The 21,120-nt window shown below is 35.7% G+C and overlaps 1 protein-coding gene across 4 annotated transcripts in view; it reads right to left on the minus strand.

The window, feature by feature from the left end:
- TET2 (tet methylcytosine dioxygenase 2) overlaps positions 1 to 21,120 on the minus strand; it is a 136,108-nt gene that overhangs the window by 79,040 nt on the left and 35,948 nt on the right. For all 4 annotated transcript variants that reach the window (XM_032860553.1, XM_032860544.1, XM_032860562.1 and 1 more), the window contains exon 2: positions 17,430 to 17,574. The gene's annotated coding sequence lies outside the window, so the exon portion shown is untranslated. The remainder of the gene's footprint in view (positions 1 to 17,429; positions 17,575 to 21,120) is intronic.

Here is a 21,120-nt window from a genome sequence, read left to right on the forward strand (position 1 = left end):
GAGAAATCTGCTATCAAATTTTGGTTCTGTTCTCACTGTGACAAACCAAGCTGGCATGGGTACTATTTTAGTTAAAAGAAAGCTGCTAGAGGCACATCATGTTAGCCATCGACCTGAATCAATGGGCACAGAGTATTCAGACCCCTAACCTTAGAAGGTAATTCAACTGACTTTGTGATAGAAGGAACCAAAGTCAGTGCATTGTGTCTAGGATTATCCAGAGCATCTTGGTTATGGTAAGAACAGATAGTTCGAATTTCAAGTTTCTTTCCAGATAAGGTTGAAGACTGGTTTGGATCCAGAAACCTGTTATTACACTTGACTCATCCTAGAAAAATTCAAGCTTCAAACACTGCTAATCAGATGCAAACTTAACTTGGAATTTTTTTTGGTACAAACTTCATCACAGTGGTTGAATAACTCATAGCTGGAATGAATATGAAAGGTGAATATATAAACAATATTCATGCAGACATTCATCCCAGTGTATTCAATCTTGCTGGAAAGAGACCCTACCCAAACATCTACCCCATGCATCAGGTATCTATTTATACTACCGCTGCGCAAGTTGTAACTTATTAAATACCAAACTTAATTAAACTGGCATGCATTTTAATTGTTTTCCAGCAGATGCTGAAATTTAATAGCTTTGTTCCTTTATTCCTGTTTCACTCTAAAACACTTATCACTATTTGAATTTGAGATTACATTTGCTGACATTTCAGTTTTTTGGTGGAAGGAGACTGGTTTTAATTGGTACCAAGTTTCCTGCTATTTCCTCTTTGTTATGGAAGGTCACCATGTCAAAAAGAAACTCCACAAGAAACAAAAAAATAAAACACAAGAAAAAACAGGAAGACACCAAAGAATAGAATTAATACTAAATTAATCCCAAACTTTGAGATTAATTGGAAACACTGTCTACTCACCACTGTGTCCAACACACTCCTATTTTACTCTTTTTCATCGTATAAGCTAGTAAATAAAATTGAGCATGTTCAGCAACTTTTATATGATTGGAAAAGATTCAAGAAATATAAAAGGGTTAAGTAGTAAAATAAATATACCCTAATTAGGTCTTTTAACTTGTTGCTCAAAAAAGGAAATCAGGTCTTTCTGCATCCTTTATACTTCACTTAATGGTTAGAAAAATAATTAGATGACAAAAATAAATGAAAACACCAGAGTCTCCTAATTTGGGAAACGGATTCTTCAGAGGCCTTCTCAATAATACAGAGGGATATACTGAGTGGTCCTGCTCAGTCCTGGACAGTAGTTCACAAACTGAACAATCAATTGGCTCAATTTTTGTAGAAATATGTTCTACCAGTCCACCAAAACAAACAGCAGATGAAAATATTCTGATACATCAGACGAATATGCTTTATTTATTCTACTAGTGCCTAACTGCATAATGAAGGTATTGTCAGCAAAATACCTTTAGCAGAAAAAGTTGTGTTAAGAGGGAAATAGCTGGGCTCTTTTCCCTTCTGTGACCATAGAAGCACACAGTTGCCATCATGACCAATCATTTTAGTTCCTTCTTATGTTCCCTTAATACAGACGGTGAAACTAAAACAGGCCAAGAGAAACTAAACGTGCTCTCCACTTGTCTTTAAAACTCCCTCGTCCTTCCTCCTTCAGCATACCAGAGGAACTACGCAATATAGGATCTTGTTTAAAATCTGTGGATTATTCTGGATGTACTTCAAATCATCTAGTTTTCTGCACTCCAGTTTTAGCTCTTTACTCCCCTTTTATGTAGTAAAAGGAGTTCTCATGCTTAAAGGTTTTGTGTTTGTGCTAAATCAATCTCTTGTGGAATTAGGCTTATTACCTAAACTAGAAACTCATAAGATAATGAATTTTTGCCATAATTTTCTTAGGCATTTGCAGCATTCATTTCTAAGCTCTGAGATCCTGTTGAGAATCATATGAAAGCAACTAGTACCCTTTTCCTAGCAAAATTTATGTAAAATTTCCAGGGAGCTTATAGATTCCTATGAATTCATGCTTAGAATGTTTATGAGTTAAAGAGTTTAGATCTTCAGTTTCATTTGAAGAGTTCAACTTAAATTAGAAACGTTAAAAAAAAAGGTTTACTCTAAAACCTGTTTCATAAGATTTGGCTTATTTTTGTCCTCGTGAGACTGGTTGATAATTTATTCTTTCTTCTTGAAAGCCTGCTTTCTATTTTGAATTTCCTTGAAAGCAGCATCCAATATTAAATCCATTTGAGGAGCTAATTTTCATCATGTTCATGAACAAAATTAGGCTGGAGGACTTGTAGAGAAGTGGTAACATAAGAACAGACATCCCAGCCCTCTTCCAGTGAATCACTGAAATAATCAAAAAAGAAAAATGGGAAAATATCCCACATCAGCACTAAAATACCAGTTAACAGTGCCAGCGGAAAGAAAGTTTGAGGAATTTATGGATAAACTGCATATGAATCCATATTAAAGGACAACGCTGAGTCTAATATCATAGTCCCTCTTCCTGAGCCAGTTGTGGAAAATAAAGAAAACCCTATCTGACTGCCCAATACCCCTTATTGTAAGGAGAGAGGGTAGGGGGAGGAAAGGGAGGAGGGGAAGGTGGGAGGGGAGGGAAGGGAAGAAAGGAAGAAGGAGGGAGGAAAGAAGGAGGGAATTCAGACAAAACCAATTTATGAACCTGGACTAGAGCCCACAACAAGTGAAAGAGAAATACAAAGACAGACTGCGGGGTGTGACCTGATCTCTTAAGCAATAGTTTCAACAAATAAAAAAAAGTAATAATGCTCTAAATGTCCCAGTAAAAGAATGTTTTGAATAGTCTTAGGTACTCTCACATTTTTGTGGTAGTAGGTGAATCAGCCCCCCTTCAAGGATGTATGAATAAGTAGGGAGAGCAAATCCAGAATGATACCTATGAAAAAAAAAAACCAGAACTTCAACTAAAAGAAAAAGAAAATTAACATATTACTGAACAGTAGTAGAAGAGCATGCTTTCAGAAATGATTTGCTTAGTGTTCTAGAAATAAACTGTAGATCTCCTGTGCCTTGTCCTGCCAAGGGAAGTTTTCACAGGTACTATTTATTTATTTATTTATTTATTTTTTCCACAGGTACTTTTTAAAATAGCAGATGGATGACTAAATTGGAGAAGAGAATGCAATTAAGAAGTTAAGGAAAATAGAACCAATTATCATAATTCTACAGCAAAATATAAAACAGAATCAAAAGAAGAAAAAAAATTGAGTTTATGCTGCAAAAAAGTCCATCAAATAGAGAAAAAGCTAACAGGTTTTTGTTTTTCTTTTTCTAAATAACTTTTTATTCAAAGAAGAAATGAAAACTTTATTTTTTTTTTTTTTTTTTTAAAGATTTTATTTATTTGTCAGAGAGAGAGAGTACACACAAGCAGGCAGAGAGGCAGGCAGAGAGAGAGGAGGAAGCAGGCTCCCTGCCGAGCAAGGAGCCCGATGCGGGACTCGATCCCAGGACCCCAGGATCATGACCTGAGCCGAAGGCAGCGGCTTAACCAACTGAGCCACCCAGGCGTCCCGAAAACTTTATTTTTTTAATGAAAACTTCAGAAGAAAGGATTTCTGAGAAACAGATAATGAATACAGTGCATCTTGAAATGCATGAGCAGAGGCTGAATTATAACCACAGCCTTAAAATTTTGTACAACACAAAATAGAATAAAAATAAATGACATACAAGCATTCTAACCCAATAATTTAGGAAAATAAACTTAAGCAAAGGAAAGTAATTAGTAATAAGATAATTAATTAATAACAAAAACATATAGTAGGTTCCATGAATAAATCCAAGAGCAGATTTTTAAAAAAAATATTTTACTTATTTATTTGTCAGAGAGAGAGAGTGAGCACAAGCAGGGGGAGCAGCAGGCAGAGCAGGCAGAGGGAAAAGCAGACTCCCTGCTGAGCAGGAAGCACAGATGCAGGGCTCCATCCCATGACCCTGGGATCATGACCTGAGCCAAAGGCAGACACTTAACCAACTGAGCTCCCAGGCATCCCCCACTGTATTTCTTTGAAAATAATACAGTGGACAGAAAAATCACTAATGCAATAAGAAAACACACACACCCACACACACACACACACACACACACACATTAGTGTAGACAGAGGTGCTATAAATACAGATATAGAGAATATTAAAAAATAAAATGCTATACATTTTCAATGAACAAATTAGAAAACCTAGATAGACAGAATGGTGGCATAGGGAAATTACACTGCTAAAATAAGCTCAAAAGAGGTATAACGCCTAAATAAATTTATATCTTTGGACCATAAGCTTTAAACTTTTCAAATTATTATCTGACAATTAGTTCCAGAGCTCAAATGTTCTCAAAGATCCTCTTTCTATTTTTCAAGAAATATGTAACTCTTATGCTAAAGAAGAGATTATACTAAAGATTCTTCTATAAGTAAATTATTCTGAATAACTGAGAATACTTTTTTCTATTAAATGTATACCTGATATTACATGGTTTCTGTATTTTTAGGCAATAGTAGCCCATTATTCATTTGAATATTTATTAAGTGCCTGGTATGTATTAAGGATTCAAGATTCTTGTCCCTGAGGAAGACAGGTTCTTGAAACATCATAAGGAAATAGTGTTATTAGTTTCCTACTAGATTCTTACAAACATGCTTTGGAGACATAGAAAAGAAGGGCTAAATTTGCTTCAGGGGTTGGGGAGGACTTCAGAGAGGTGTGTATCTCTTACTACAATTAAAACTTACTCAAATCTTGTCTAAGACATTTCCTCAACATCCTCAACCATGCCTCTGACTCTTTTTGGTATTTCCTAGTGCTCGGTAGCATCACTACTGTAATTAGGAGTTCAGCAGGTATGGTTCCCAGAGCCAGGCACTCCTTTCTGTGTGATGAAGTGTGCCAATAAATATATACAAAGACCTTTCTTTGACACAAGCGCATTCAATACCCAACCATTTACAGTACTGTTTAGGATTTTAAGCAGTTAGAAACAAGATTATTTTCCAGTAAATCTATAGTTGAAAACCGTCTCCTACCACATCCTTTTCCAACTATCTTTTGTTCTAGAAGATGTCTGCATTTACTAAATTTTCATTTTGCCTGCTATAGTTAACAGCCACTCCATCTCTTCACAATAAAATCTTTATGGGCTAAATGGGTGATGGGTATTATGGAGAGCACTTGTTGTGATGAAAACCGGGTGCTGTATGTAAGTGATGAATCGCTAAATTCTATTCCTGAAACCACTATTACCCTATATGTTAACTAACTACAATGTAAATAAAAAATTGATACAAAAAATATTTACGGTGATAATACAGTAACCCCTCTTTTGTTGTCAGTAATCCTATTACAAAACTATAGAACCTAAAATATGGTACTTTCCCTTCAATAAAAATTACAAGAACTGAAGGAAAAGAAAAAGAAAAGAGAGAGAAACACCCAAATTTCATTATAAAAAGTAAGTAGAAATATGGTTCAAAAGAAGGGCTTAATGTGGCCATGATTTATTGATTAAAGTTATGATGTTACTAAACTGTCATTCAGAAGAGGACACAAAAGTCCATTGCTTTTAAGGAATATAGAATTTCAGAGAAGAAAAAAATCACTAAGATATTTGAGAACAATGGGTAATTAGAAAAGTGCTTCCTTTAATAATTTCTTTAATAACAATGTATCAGTTTATGAAAAAGATTAAAAAGAAAAACTATGAATAACAGATTTTTAAGATAGAGGTTGTATGGAGCAGTGGGTAGAAAGCATTCAGAGGATCTGAGAGGCAGGCCCAGTGCCACCAGTAATTCACCACTCCACCGGAAGCAGTCACCTTACCTCTCAGAAGACTCAGGCTTCTTAAAGGCAAGGATCAGGAAAAACAGAATTAATTTGATTTTCCTATTACTTTTAGCATCATCTATTCATTAAGATTAACACAGGTTATTTATCCAGTTTTTGTAATCCTCTGTAGTAATAAAGTTTGAAGAGGTGTGTGTGTGTACTCATTCATTTATTTGTCTGGGAACTAGTGCATTGGACACATATCTTTGTTCACAATATGTCAAGGATTGAAGCTGGGGGACAGGTGTTATCTCAGGAAACATGCAGCAATTCTCATGGTCACACAAATCTGAAGGGGAAGAGCTGATAATGTACAGATTTTGGATGAAGGTGTCCTGTTAAGAGTACCTTATTTAACTATATTGGCAGGGATTCAACTCTACCCTTGACTTGGAGGTGACCTTCTGTTGCTTTATACTAGGCTTCATGTAATCCATGATTAGTAGTCCTGAAACCCCCTCAGTAAAATTAATTTTTTTTTAAAAAAGCTCATATGTAAGCTTTTATATCCATTTACTAACATGCCTAGTTTAAATGTTATCAACTGATAATTTTATTTACAGAAAGCTATTAAACACTGAAATGGGAACAGAAATTAGGATAGCACCAATGCACATATTATCTATCACTTTTAAATCCTTTTTGTTTTTGCCTTATATCTGTTGTACTGATTATGAATGCATGAAAATATACTTATACTTTCCATAAAATTGTTAAGAAATCCCTTGCATTAAACAAGAGAGCAAATAATGTAAGTCTGAATCACTTCAATAGGAAAAGATTTCTTCTCCATTATGTATTTGGGGAAAGTGGGGCCTTTTTTGAAGAAGTGATTTTGTTTTCAAGGGCAATTCATCCAACTTTTTAAAATATATCACATGTAATGTTTCCAAAGTATATTCGTGATTTGTAAGTACTTAAATGATTCAGTTGAATAACTGAATTTAAAGGAAATTCTTATCAATCTTCCAGGGGTAGAAGGATTTAGCAACAGAGCTTTCAATCACAGTATTATCAAGTATCTCAAGACATAATTATCTCAGGAACATAAAACACAACAAAAGCACCCTAGTGAAGTTAACCTTCTTTCTCATTTTGATTAAGAGTATGATCTAGTTATTTTAAAAAATATGTGTGTGTGTGTGTGTATGTATTCATATCAGGTAAACAAGAAGCAGTGTTTTCAGAAAGGGAGGAAAATGAAAAATAGTTAAAAAGTAGAAGGGAGTAAATGAGAATTAAATAAAAAGGTAATTAGATAGTGGTTAAGTGAACATCTAAAGAATAGGGAATTAGCAGATTTTTTTTATACATAAATATACCTTTTCCTGGGTTGACAAAACAAAACTCTTGAAGGAATTTTTCCAAATAGACATAATGGATGAACTGAGGCTTAGGGAAACAATCATGAAGTATAAAGTTTATATACATCAGTTCTAATATCCTCTAAAAACAAATCACAGTTGTTGTTGTTTTTTAAGATTTTATTTATTTGACAGAGATCACAAGTACACAAAGAGGCAGGCAGAGAGAGGGGGGAAAGCAGGTTCCCTGCTGAGCAGAGAGCCCGATGCAGGGCTCCATCCCAGGACCCTGAGATCATGACCTGAGCCGAAGGCAGAGGCGTAACCCACTGAGCCTCCCAGATACCCCTAAATCACAGTTCTTCATATCAGTACCAGTTGTGCTTGTTGTATCATTCCAACCCTCATATTCTAATCTTACTTAGACCAAACATTCTCAGGTTTCTATGATTTATTATCAGGTATATTACCTGCTATTCCTGATAAATTGGTTATATTGAAAATAAGATGAAAAATGCATTCTATGCACAACCAATGGAATATCTCTAAGTAAAGGCAAAAGGAACCACACATTCAGAACTGAGAAAATTGCTTGGACATGTTCAAACCTACCTTCTAGTACATCCTTAGGTTCATGATTCATCACTGTGTCCAACTCACTGAACAAATTCCTTAAAATGACTCCAGTAAAGCCTTGCCAATCCCGTATCTGCCCTTTATTTAAGGAAGGAGGACATGGTGGGGGTGAGGGGTGGGCAGAGTACATCTCATCCTTCTCCAGCTGCCTCCAGTATGTGGGGCCATCTATTATGCTGCTAGTTATAAATATAGACCTAACTTTTAATGTTTTAAGAGTATGGTGTTATATCAAGAAAGTAAATCCTTTTCTCCTATAAAGTAAGATATCTGATGCCTCCATTTTCCAGAGGATAAAGTTAAGAACAGAGAAGAAGGAGGACATAACAAGTAAGAGTTCTTCTAAATTTTAGGTAAGATTTTAATTAAAAACATATGATTATCCACTTAAACGATTATCCACTTAAAAAAAAAGAAATTATATAAACATTTAAATCAATAATAATAAAGAAGTCATCTTTACAAAATTTATAGAGGAAATGAGAGGAGTGTGTGTGTTTATAAACAATACATGGAATGGAAATAAATTTCATAAATTTGCATAGGCTTAAAAGAGAAACTAAAAATAACAAAATGGAATTTAATAAATTAAATGTTAAAATCTTTAACACTGGGGTGCCTGGTGGTTAAGCAGGTCAGCTGGTTAAGCATCTGCCTTTGGCTCAGGTCATGATCCCAGGGTTCTGGGATTGAGCCTTGCCTCTGGGTCCCTGCTTAGCGGGGAGCCTGCTTCTCCATCTCCCTCTGCTTCTCCCCCTGCTTGTGCTCTATCATTCTCTCTAACAAATAAATATATAAAATCTTTAAAATCTTCAACAATGATTTATACAATCACATTAGCAAATTAAAGATGGAAGAGATCTGGTTTATCAGCTGCTTGTTAAAGAAAAAAAAAAAGTATGCTGCCACTTGAGTGTGAGGAAATGGCATGTACTTGCAGGCAAGGAAGCTAGTGTGCCCCAGGACTACAGTGACCAGTGACCAGACAACTAGATCTGAAAGTAGGCATTTTATGATAAATGCCAGTTGTATGACCCATGTAATGAAAAGAAGTATCTTCTACATCATTAATAAAAACTACAATTTTAAAAAAATATTTTGATATTAAGTCATCCTCCTTCTTGTAGGAGGATAATCCTATCACTCAGTCAGAAAGTATTAAATACTTAACTCTATGCTAGACATTCATTCAGATATGCTTTACTACTTTGCTACTCCAGAAAGACTTGCTAGTGGAATGAGCATCAAAGTAATCTCAATTTTTAAAATGTCTAAAAAAGTGACCCATCTTTGAAATGAGAAGGGAACAACTAAAGTACAAATTAAACAAAGAAACCTACTACATTATACCTTAAGAAAGTATGAAATTGCACAAGAGAAATAAAAACCTTTTTTTCTTTTTTTGAAGATTTTTAATTTATTATTTGACAGAGAGAGATAAGGTGAGAGGGAAGACAAGGAAGAGAAGTGGGAGAGGGAGAAGCAGGTTTCCCTCTGAGCAAGGAATCAGATGCTGGGCTCAATCCCAGGATTCTGGGATCACAACCTGCACAGACGTTTACGGAGTGAGCCACCGCAGTGCCGGGAAATAAAACCTCTTTGAGAACACCTGGTTTTATACTTTCAGTATCTATGACAAAAATTTACCCATTTGTTTTGTTCTAAGTGAAATACATTTAATATATTCAAGTGTTCAATGCTACATTTTAATCGAGAAGTTTACTTACTCTCTTCTAGGACTTCTCATAATCTAGAAAAGCTGTGGATTCTAATAATCACTTTACTATTTGGTTAGGGAACCTGGAGCTCAGAAATATTTCCAAAAGTGCTCTCTAGAGATCCAGAATATTGATAGAGCCCTGCAAGGGTGCACACATTTCCAGCCCTCTTAATACCATAAAGCACCCGGACAACAATGCCAAACATATGGCTTCCCAAAGAGCCTATGTTCTGAAGTACACTGATCACTTTTCTCCTCCTCCCTGAGACTAAAAAACAGAACAAAACAAAAACTGCTAGAGAACACAATCTATCATCAACTAAACTTTCTGGTATTTTCAAACCACTTTCCAAATTCATGTTTTACTAAACAAGGTCTTGAGTATTATTCATTAAAATTATCATCCAGTAGACATTAAATATCATCTACAGCACCTTTCAAATCTCTCTTCCTGCAGTGAAGCATTTATGTTTATCAATACTACTGGAATTAGAACACTGAATACATCCCTAAAGTCTCCCAAAAGAGCCAACAAAAAACACTAATCCCAGGGGCAATAAATTTAATTTGGGTAGGATACTGCAGGAACAAAACATTTTGGTAGCAAATGTTACTTATACAAGTGTTAGTTACAACAACTAGTACGTGTGGGGTTCAAGCTCTGAAATAATGTTAACTTTGTATATGATACTGCTATGCCTGAACACTTGAAGTTCCAACTACTCACCTTCCACAGTTCCTTACCTCCTCCCATTTCCATCCCCAAATGGGACAGGTATTTTATCTATTTTAATAAGGACTAGAGGACAAAGAAAAAAAAATAAAAGATATGAAAAAAATCACAAAGTGAATTGTTTTGAGAGTGGCATTGAATGCCTACTATGTAGCCAGATGCTGTGCAAAATACTAGGAATAAGATGAGACATGGCCTTTGCCTTAGGGATTTGAGTTTGTAGAGAAACAGGCACATGTGACTACAGTAAGTGCGGGGTTTGAGGAACACGAGTGTCATAAATATGAGGCCTTGCTGATGAGAAACCTGAGTTGGGTCTTTATGGAAAAGGCAGAGGCAAGAAATAGCCAGTACAAAGGCTTGAATGTGTGAAATATGTTACGTTCAAGACCTATAAAGAGTTAGAAATAATTACCTCATGGAATCTGAGGGACAATATGGTGACCTGGAAGTTGAAGAGTAATTAAGAGCCAGATAGGGATATCAAACATACAGTTTGATCTGTTTTCTGTAGGCCAATGGTTTTCCAAACTGAGGACTTTAGGTATCAAGGATTCATAGAATCGTTCAGGGCCACATTGGTTAAAGAGGGGTGAGTAGGTGACCCTAAGAGTTGCCACATTGCATCTATTTCTGCACTGACCAGATGAACTCCATTGTAATTGTAAAAATTTTGTGGGGTGGGGAGGGGGAAGCTTCTACTGCTTTAGGAAAGTTTAACAATGGGTATTCATCAAAGCATATTAAGAAGGAGAATACATGGTTAGATCTGCATTTAAGAGTAAGCACACTGGGACACTTTCAATTGACCAACAGGAAAAAGAAAAGAATACCAGAAGGAACAATTAAAAAATAATTCATGGAAAAAATGAGAAAATTCTGAAGAGAGGCAATATGGATAAGCTGGATTTGAGGATATGAATGGAAAAGAAGCAGAAGTTCTTGCCCAGTAAGCTCAATAGTCGCAATAAAGTAGGAAGCAAGCTGGCTAGGAGGATTTAGGAAAGCACATGTGTGTACACACGTGTAAGTATGGAGGAAGATTCAAGACCTTGAGAAGATGGCCAAGGTTTTTTGTTTATTTGTTTGTTTCTTAAAGTCCCTCTAAGACTCCTAGGAAAATTCAAGGACTATATATGCCTTTAGGAATTACAAAAGTGCAATAAACATATACAATTTTAACTAAATAGTCACAGATTATCCAAGAAACCCATTAGTTATTCTCCCAATCTTCTCAACACTAAAATAGCCAAGATAACACACTACAGTAGTCCCTGCCTCCTGCCCACTTGTTTTTGCTTTCTGCAATTTTGGTCATTTTGGTCATCTGTGGTCATCCACCATCCAGAAGCAGATGATCCTCTTTCTGACACATGGTCAGAAGGTGCTATGTCACACTGCCTAGGCCATTCATCTCACTTCATTTCATCATGTAGGCATTTTATCTTCTCACATCATTGTTAAAAAAAGGGGTATTTTGATGGAGAGGAGAGAGAAAAGGTGAGAGAGAGGGCACATTCATGGAACTTTAATTAGAGTATATTGTTATAGTTGTTCTGTTTTTAGTTATTGTTCTTAACCTCCTCCTGTGTCTGTGAGTTAAACTTCATCACAGGTATGCATGTATAGGGGAAAAAAAAAACAGTATATATAGGGTACTATCCACAGTTTCAGGCATCCACTGGGCGTCTTGGAACATCCCTCCTCCAGTCCTTCATAAAGGGAGACTATATTGACTACATTATTTCACATTTTGAGAAAAAGCTTTGGTCAGATTAACACCTGTAAAAATGGGTAAACATTTCTAATGCCTTCATTTGCATTACAACTTTCTTCCAGAATATAAAGTGTTTTCATAAGACTTTCATTTCTGCTTAAAATATCCTGTGAGATCGATGGAGACTACTGATACTTCACTGTTTGATGGGGAAACTGAAACAAGAATGGTGAAAATAGTTTTCATAGTGTGTAATCTATTTTAGTATGGCTTACTTATTCTAAACTCATAGCATAGGTCACAGGTGGATAGGCATTAATGCAAAAAAAAAAAAAATGCTACAATGTTATTTGTGAATTCAAGGATTGCCAGAGTTCTCAGCAGAATCCTGTAAGAATGTCAATAGTCTTCCATAACTCAGTCTCTTGGGACATAGAGACAATGAGACCAATCTGAGCCTTAAAATATACACAAGATACAGCTTTCATACAGTTCAGCCATGACTTGTAGCACAATGTAGATATACAATGGAGAGAGTAAAGAAACATAAAGAAAGATCTGTAGCACCATTGTAAATGAAAAAGTAAACATTTTCCTCTTTTAAATACACTTCTGCACACTGCTAAATAATTACATTTTATTAAAAAGAAAACATTTAGTAACAGATGTGTAGGAGAATAATAGTTTGAAGAGCACTGCATCAGATGATCTCTAGGATTTATTTTTGTTTTAAAGTCCTGTGACAAAGGATAAATCAATCGGGTTTGTTAGAATAATGATGATGGAATTTAGTTCATAAGACTGGTCTGCAAGGAAAGGACATTTGGAGTCTTCATTTTAAAGTCTACGTGGTGATTTAAATTTGAGATAAGAAAAGCCATTTTTCTTCTGAAAGACAAACAGAAAAAATACAATACTAGAAATAACTGTTCTGTCTCAAACTATTGATGAAATAGAAGGATGACTTATTCTTTAATCAGGATACATTAACAATGACCATAGGTGGGAGAAAATGACTAAGGCAAGAAGAGTGAAGCTTGTAAATGAGTAAGGTCTGGTTCATGAGAAAGGGTGAGAATGTACATAATAATTAGAAGAATGGCTACAAGAGAGTTCTAAAGGGCAAATCCAAATCTCTTTTCTCCACAAACAAGAAGCAAAATACAAAGCACTAACACTTCTTAGAGATGACATGGAGAGGCAGTAGGTCTCAATAAGGACACCTGGGGGTAGAACAGGTTTTGCCAACAGCTAATGACATGACCTTTAGGAAGTCATGTATTAGGTCTGGGTACCCTTTAGTCTGCCATAAAATTAGCCAATTGGACAAAGGTGATGTCTAATGGCCCATTTTGCGGCAATACTTTTATGATTCTCTGTTATTCCAACCTGGTGTAAAAATACAATGTTTTGATAGGCATATTCTCTTACAATTTTTGTACTAGGTTAATATTTACAGAGATTTCAATGCACAGTGAAAAATTTCTCTTAGCAACTCAATTCACCCTGTCAAACATTGCATGAACTTTATCCTTAATAGTCTTAAGGATACCTACCCTGCATTATCTCACCTCCATCACCATGAATTCAAACTCATGATATGCCCCTACTTCCCTATATTCTTTAATGCTAACATTTAATTGGTCATTTAAAACCTGAAAACTTGTACTCTTATCTTCTATTTGCAATTAGTGAATAAATCCTCTGAATTTTCCCTATCAAATCTTTCTTTTTCAATCTTACCTCTAACATCATAATCCATGTTCTCAACTTCAATCCTAAATCACTTAAACCACTTCCTCCATCTCCATACCCACCTAAACTTGTCAAAATAATATTGCTAATGACCTGAATGTATCTCTTTAAAGACTCACCTGCTTCCATTGCTTCTCAGTATTTGTATGATGGCACGTAATCATCATTAGCCTGGCCTAAGAGCTTTACAAAATTTGGCCTCACCTGCTTTTCTATCTTCTCTCCCACCACTTGTCATCCCTATACAAGGTAGCCTCCCTTTGCCTACCCCCCTCGCCCTTTGCCTTGCCCACCTGCCCTCAACGCCAACATCCTTATTTCTCTTCATCTCATGCTGTTTTTTTTCCACTTCTCCACTAGGGTATCATTCCCTGTTTTTTTGTTGTTGTTGTTATTGCTTTTATGACTGACAGTGTAAAGACTATGGAACCATAACATATAAAAATTAACTTTAATTAGAACTTTTTCTTTGGAGGTTTTCTTTCAGCGTTATTGAGGTATAATTGACCAATAAAGCTGTAAGATATTTAAAGTGCACAATGTGATGATTTGCTCTCCATAGAAATCATGAAAGGATTTCCCCCCATCAAGTTAATGAACATATTCATCACCTCACATTTTTACCATTCTTTGTGTGTGTGAGAACACTTCCACTCTCTTAGCAAATTTCAATTACACAACTGAAATTTACAAATTTCAATTACACAACTGAAATTTAGTTATCAACTAACTAGTTGATATAGTTAGCAACTATAGACACCATGCCATACATTTGATTCTCAGACCTTATGCATCTTTTTTTTTTTAAGATTTTATTTATTTATTTGACAGAGAGAGATCACAAGTAGGCAGAGAGGCAGGCAGAGAGAGAGAGGAAAGGAAGCAGGCTCCCTGCTGAGCAGAGAGTCCGATGTGGGACTCGATCCCAGGACCCTGAGATCATGACCTGAGCTGAAGGCAGAGGCTTTAACCCACTGAGCCACCCAGGCACCCAGACCTTATGCATCTTATAACTGGAAGTCTGTACCCTTCTGCCAACTAACCAATTTCTTCCTAGCCATCAAGATCCAGGCCACCATCTGCCATCTTCCTTTGCATCCCTTGAGAAGTCCTTCCCTAACTCTAGATGGACCTTGCTATTCCTTGAATTTCCAAAGTTCTTATCTGTATCACTTTCTTTGATATATGTGTACATATTTACAGATGGTATATGACTTAGCTGTATAAGATCCTCTGATTCTGTTTGAATCATTCTGTGAAAACTTTTTACACCTCTAGGTCTTTGTGGCATTCTTCTCTACCTATTTTTCACCATATGACTTTATGGTGTATTAGCATTTTTTTTTTTTTAGGTTTTTAATCAAAATTAATCTCTCATGAGGTCTTTCTTGACTACTTTATTTTTATTTATTTATTTTTTGGACTACTTTATTTTTAATCACTACCTCACCACACTTCCAATTTTCTTTTTCTGTCTTAAATTTTTTATGCTTAGCACTTCTTGGTATTTAATGCACTATACATTTTTATTTCTTTATCTTCTTTATATCTGTCTGTCACTCGAGATTTTAAGCTAAACAAGTACAGAAACCTTTTTGCTTAGTAATGTACTCTGGTTCCTAAAGAGTACCTGGTACTTAATATGCACTCAAGAAATAATCTTTTGTTGGATTTATTGTTTAAAAACTCAAAGCAACGTTAATAATGGTAAAAATCAAAATAATAAATAAATTCTAATAAAGATTTAGAATTCAGTTGTGCCAGGCCCTGTACATATTATACATACATGTACATATACACCCATATATGTATATAATCCCATTATTGTTACTTATGACCCATTTTCCTCCTTGCCAAATAAAACAAGGCTTGAAGAGGTTAAATAATTTCACCACGAACACAAAGATAATAAATATTATTAAAAACAAGTCCTAGGTTTATTTATCACTGAAAATATATCCGAAGTTGAGCTTATCCATCTGTAAAAAGTTAAACACAAGATAACATTCTTTTTTTGGATATGAGGGAAGAACTCCTCTGGGAGTTACTTGTGAAATCATTCTTTCAGTCTCTCTCTCACAAATAGTTAATACTCTAATTTCTTCTTTCCTTGTTAGTAATTTCTCTTACATCTTCCCTAGACTTTGCACTTCTTTCCTTACCTACACTTCATCTCTAAGTAGAGAAAAATTCTGATGTTATTATAAAATGTTATTGTAAAAATTCCATCTTCAAAATGCATCTCAGTTCTCATATAAAGGTCAAGTACAGAATGAGTAGCCATAGTCCTCACAGCAAGAGGTAAAGCATCCATTACGGGAGGAGGGGAAAAGCAAAGAATGCTTTATTCATAATTACCTAAGATTTTCCAGCATGAGAGGGGAAAGAGGAAGTCTATTTTCAGTGACAATGAATACTCTAAAAATATTAGCATGCAAGGGGAAAATTTTCATTCTGAGAGTTAGTAGTGCTGAGTTCTCTTTCCCTTACAGAGTGACTTAAAATTCCCAGGGTAGAGAAGTAATCTAGGCAGATGTTAGTTGCCTTATGTCTTGAAAATGGCAACATCTAGGAATCATGGGAGTTTAACTGAGGACACACTGGGAAGGATTTCTCAGGAGCAGGTCAGTCCCTAAGAAGTATCAAGTGGCAGAGTGGATACTTATATCCTCAGGCATCTAGAATGAGGGCAGAGATTACAGCTACATAGACCTTTTAGAAGATCTGTTATGCTGAATGTATAAACAAGATTCAGTGAAGCTGAAGCTGAACTACCTGCTAAAAGAGTTACAGAAGAAAAAAAATAAAAAGACTTCTTTTTTTTAATCTAACCTCCATTTTTTTCCCAACAATGCCCCCATAATTTTAATTGACTTGAAGTACAGGCAAAGGTATACAGAGAATTCATTCTGGTGTCCATCTTGAATATTTTGGAAAACACTATCAGTTATCAGTTCCCCACTTCTGTTCATCTATATAAATGTTAATGGTCTGATAAATAACCCTTAGGTTGGGACACTCATTAGTCTGTCAGTGAAGAGCATTTAGAACAAACTGATCTTTATTAATGTCAACTGTAGATGAAAAAAATACTTGGTATCTCCCTGTTAGTACCTCATATTTTCAGAAAAAATCATGTGAAAAAATTACATAGGGTTTCCTGAAGTCTGTCATTGTATACTTTAGTTCTCTGATGGTTCTATGGGGCCAAATCATCATGAAAACTGGCTGCCTAGGCTCAGTAGGTGCTCTCACTTTTCTGATCAGCAAATAACCACAAATAATCACTTCTTTTTTCATCTTCAACAAATGAGACAAAGTGGCCACAAGTGAGATAAAAATGGAGAGGAGAAATACTGTGACAAGTGGTTACAGGTATCGCATTTCTCCATGCTTACAGTTATATTTGCATGGCTCTGTTCTTTTTTGAAAAATTCAAAGACATTGAGAATCTGATGAAAATCTTCCTTTTCTCAAGAAAACAATGTAGATAAACATTCATCCATCCAACCATCCGGTTAGCACAAAATTCTGGGACATTTATAGATCTTAAGATCTAACCCATGTGCCCTAAGCATAGATAATTAAGGTATTTGAGAGAGTACAGAGTAATTTATTAAAGTTGAAAGAAGAAAAATTGACCATTAAATTAGGAATAAATTTATACTTCTCGAAAACCAAGCACCAACTGTCCCCAACGTCTTACCAGCAGCTCTATCCCTTACTGCTCCTCCTGGATCATGGCCTGTTGGCTGCTGCTGAGCCCATCTCCTGCTTCCAAGTGTGGTAACTCAACAGGAGCAGGGGCAAGTAGACAATCTTGAGAGGGTTTGATGATGATGTTGGCCAGCCTGGAAAAGACAAGAGTTTAAATATTTCTAAGTTAGCAAAAATGAACAAGATGTACATCTGGTATGAAAACTATCATGTAAAGCTTAAAAGATTACAGATGCCCATAATTGGATATGTCCAATTACACCACTGACTGTTAAAAGATTCAGGGTTGGGGGATCGTTCTCAAAGCAATGACAACTCCCAAATGCACCATAATATAACACTAATATTTGTAGGGAAAATTTTGCAATGCCCAAAGCTTCTGTGTCCAATCAGCAATCCTCATAGCTTGACAGTGATTATCAGTTAGTCTTGGGACCCACTGGGTTATATTACTTCATCTGTTGAATCCAGTGGATCTCAACCTTGGTTGTAATAGTATTACCGGGGTGGGAAGCTGAGGCCTCATGCTCAGAGATTCTGATTTGTTGGGCTAAAAATGAAGCCTTATTCCCCAGGTAATTCTAGGGTACAGCCAGGAATGAGGCTTAATCATTAAATTAAGGCCTTGTACTTGTTGAGATAGAGCACTAACTTAACTTATAAACAGCAAATGTTTATTCAGAATATACTATATCAAGGCAATGTGCTAAGTGCGATGGTAAATGTAGAACATTATAACATGTGGTCCCTGTGCTCAGGGACTTCAATTTAGTTCAAAAGATTGAATACAAATTTTAATCTGATCACCTAACAAGACACATACTTTTAAAAAAATTATTACTATTGTTTAATTCCCTTTCTGCTGACCCTTCTTAGTATAGTAATCACTATACATGCAATTAAGATGTGTCCACTTGAAAATGCTTATTAACCACCCAACTGTTTCAAGAAGGCAGATAATACATTTCATATGCTAGCAGACTGCAAAACTTGGTCAGCCTGTCATTACTTTCAAAAGTTACGTTAGAATAAGATACAACCATCTCCCATTTCTTATTTGTGTTACTCCTGAAATCTCCTTGGGTCCACAACACATTTCTATGTCTAGACTTTGCTTTGGAAATTTACGCCGATTACACGGCTTTGCCAAATCCAACCTGTCTACTTAACATACTTAACATCCTTAATCTAATTTATCTAAAGCATCCAAAGTTGTAAGATTATTTACATAAACATTTAGGATTGCTGAATGTGTACCTGTAGTTCTTTTTTTTTTTTTATTATGTTCACTTAACCAGTATACAGTACATCATTAGCTGTATATTACACCCAGTGCTCATCATCACATGTGCCCTCCTTAATACCCATCACCTGATTACCTGGTTACCCCATCCTTGACCTCTCTCCCTTCTGTAACCCTCAATTTGGTTCCCAGAGTCTAGAGTCTCTCATGGTTTGTCTCCCTCTCTGATTTCTTCCCATTCAGTTTTCCCTCCCTTCCCCCTTGGTCCTTTGTGCTATCCCTTATGTTCCATATATGAGTGAACCCATATGATCATTGTCTTTCTCTGCCTGATATAGTTCACTTAGCATAATCCCTTCCAGTTCCATCCATGACAAGATATATACTTTAAAAATATAACCAAAGTAAGGCTTCACTAGTCAAAGATGTAGTGAGAATCTTGGGAGCTCAAAATGTAGAGATGACCATTAACTGAAATAAGGGAGAAAGTTGAATGCATGTTCTGAGTCCCAAGGGCAGGATGAAAGTCAGAGAAAGACAGGAACAGGGAGAAAGCATTCTCAAAGACACAGCTGTTAGAATATGTGCAGCAAGTTGAGGGAGACTAAAGAGCCCACTCTGACTGATGGATTTCTGAAAAGGAGCATTAGAAGAATTTGGAGAGGCAGATCTGAGCTAGAATGTACAGACTAGCGATAAATGGCTAAAGAAGTTAGGTCATTTCTGAAATATCTGGAAATAGCATCTGGAATAGTATTGAGAACTATTCATGTTCCAAGGGGTTCATGTTCCACGGGGCCTTAGTAAATTTACTGGGTTCTTAGTAAATGCCAGGCACTGATAATGCTTGATGTATTATGTATGTTATCTCATTTAACACAAACATCTGGTGAGGCAGTTATTGTTATCCCTATTTTACAGAGTAAGAAGGGAGGTCACTTCATTTTCTCAAAGTTCCATAGCTAGAAATAGTAGGTCAAGACCAGACAACATGCTGTTTCTTTAGAAACACAGCACTACCAGAGTTATGTACTCACACTTAGGGTTTTTAAAAATTGAGATATAATTCATACACCATAAAATTAATTATTTTAAAGTATACAATTCCGTGGGTTTCAGCCAAAAGGTTGTGCCATTATTGCCACTATGAAATTCCAGAAAAATTTAATCACTCCAAAAATAAATCCATTACCCAGCAGGAGTCAGTCCTCTTTCGTCCCTCTTCCAGCTAAGCCCCCTTCTGTTTCTATGCATATGCTCATTCTAAATATTTCAAATAAATGAAATAATGCAAAATTTGACTTTTTTGTGTCTGGTTTCTTTCACTTAGCATAGTGTTTTCAAGGTTCATCTACGTTTTGTTGTGAATCAGTACTTCATTCCTTCTTATGGCCAAGTACTATTCCACTGTATAGATAGATCATACTTTATTCATGATGGATATCTGGGTTATTTCTATTTTTTAGCTATTAGAAATAATGCTCCTATGAACATTCATTTACAAGTCTTTTTATATTGTGGTAAAATAGAGCAACAAAAAATTTAGCATCTTAACCATATTTTAAATGTAGAGTTCTATGCATTAAGCAGTCTTATTGTTGTGCAATCATCACCAGCATTACCATCTAGGAATTTTTTTATCTTCCCAAACTCAAACTCCACCACCATTAATCTATAACTCCCCAGTCTCCCCTCTCCCAAGCTCCTGGCAAATACAATTCTATTTTCAGTCTCTATGAATCTGACAATTCTAGGTATCTCATATAAACAGAATCACATAATATCTGTCCTTTTGTGTATGACTTATTTCACTTAGCCCAATGTCTTTAAGACTTGTCCATGTTGTGGCACATGTCAGAATTTCCTCCCCTTTAAAGGGTATTCCATTACACGTACATACAACATTTTGTCTGTCTATTCATCTGTCGATGGACACTTGCATTGCTTCTATCTTTAGGCTATTCTGAATAATGCTGCTTTGAACACGGGTATCCACTGTAAGTTTTGTGTGTACATACATTTTTAATTCTCTTGGGAGTGCAAATGCTGGGTCATACAATAATTCTGTATTTACCCTTTCAAGAACTGCTAAACTGTTCTGCAAAGTGAATGGCTGTGCCATTTTACATTCCCATCAGCAGTGTATGAGGGTTCCAATTTTTCTTCATCCTCATCAACACTTGCTATTGCCTGACTTTTTTTTTTTTTTTAAAGCCATTCTCATGGGTATGGAATAGTAAAAGATTTAGCTGTTACAACTTATTACATTCAAGATACTGGCTTATTGCAGTAGTTCAGCTATAAAGTGAGGAGTCTGAACAAGAGAGTGTCAGAGAAAATAAAATGATCAAGCAGGGAAATATTACTGATTGGGAAAGGAGTGGATATTAGTAGTATTGTAGGTATAGGGAGAAAAAGAAAGAATTGTAGAAGTAAA

This window comes from Lontra canadensis, unplaced genomic scaffold, assembly GCF_010015895.1.
Source record: "Lontra canadensis isolate GAN:19392208 unplaced genomic scaffold, GSC_riverotter_1.0 scaffold1, whole genome shotgun sequence".
NCBI classification, from domain to species: Eukaryota; Metazoa; Chordata; class Mammalia; order Carnivora; family Mustelidae; genus Lontra; species Lontra canadensis.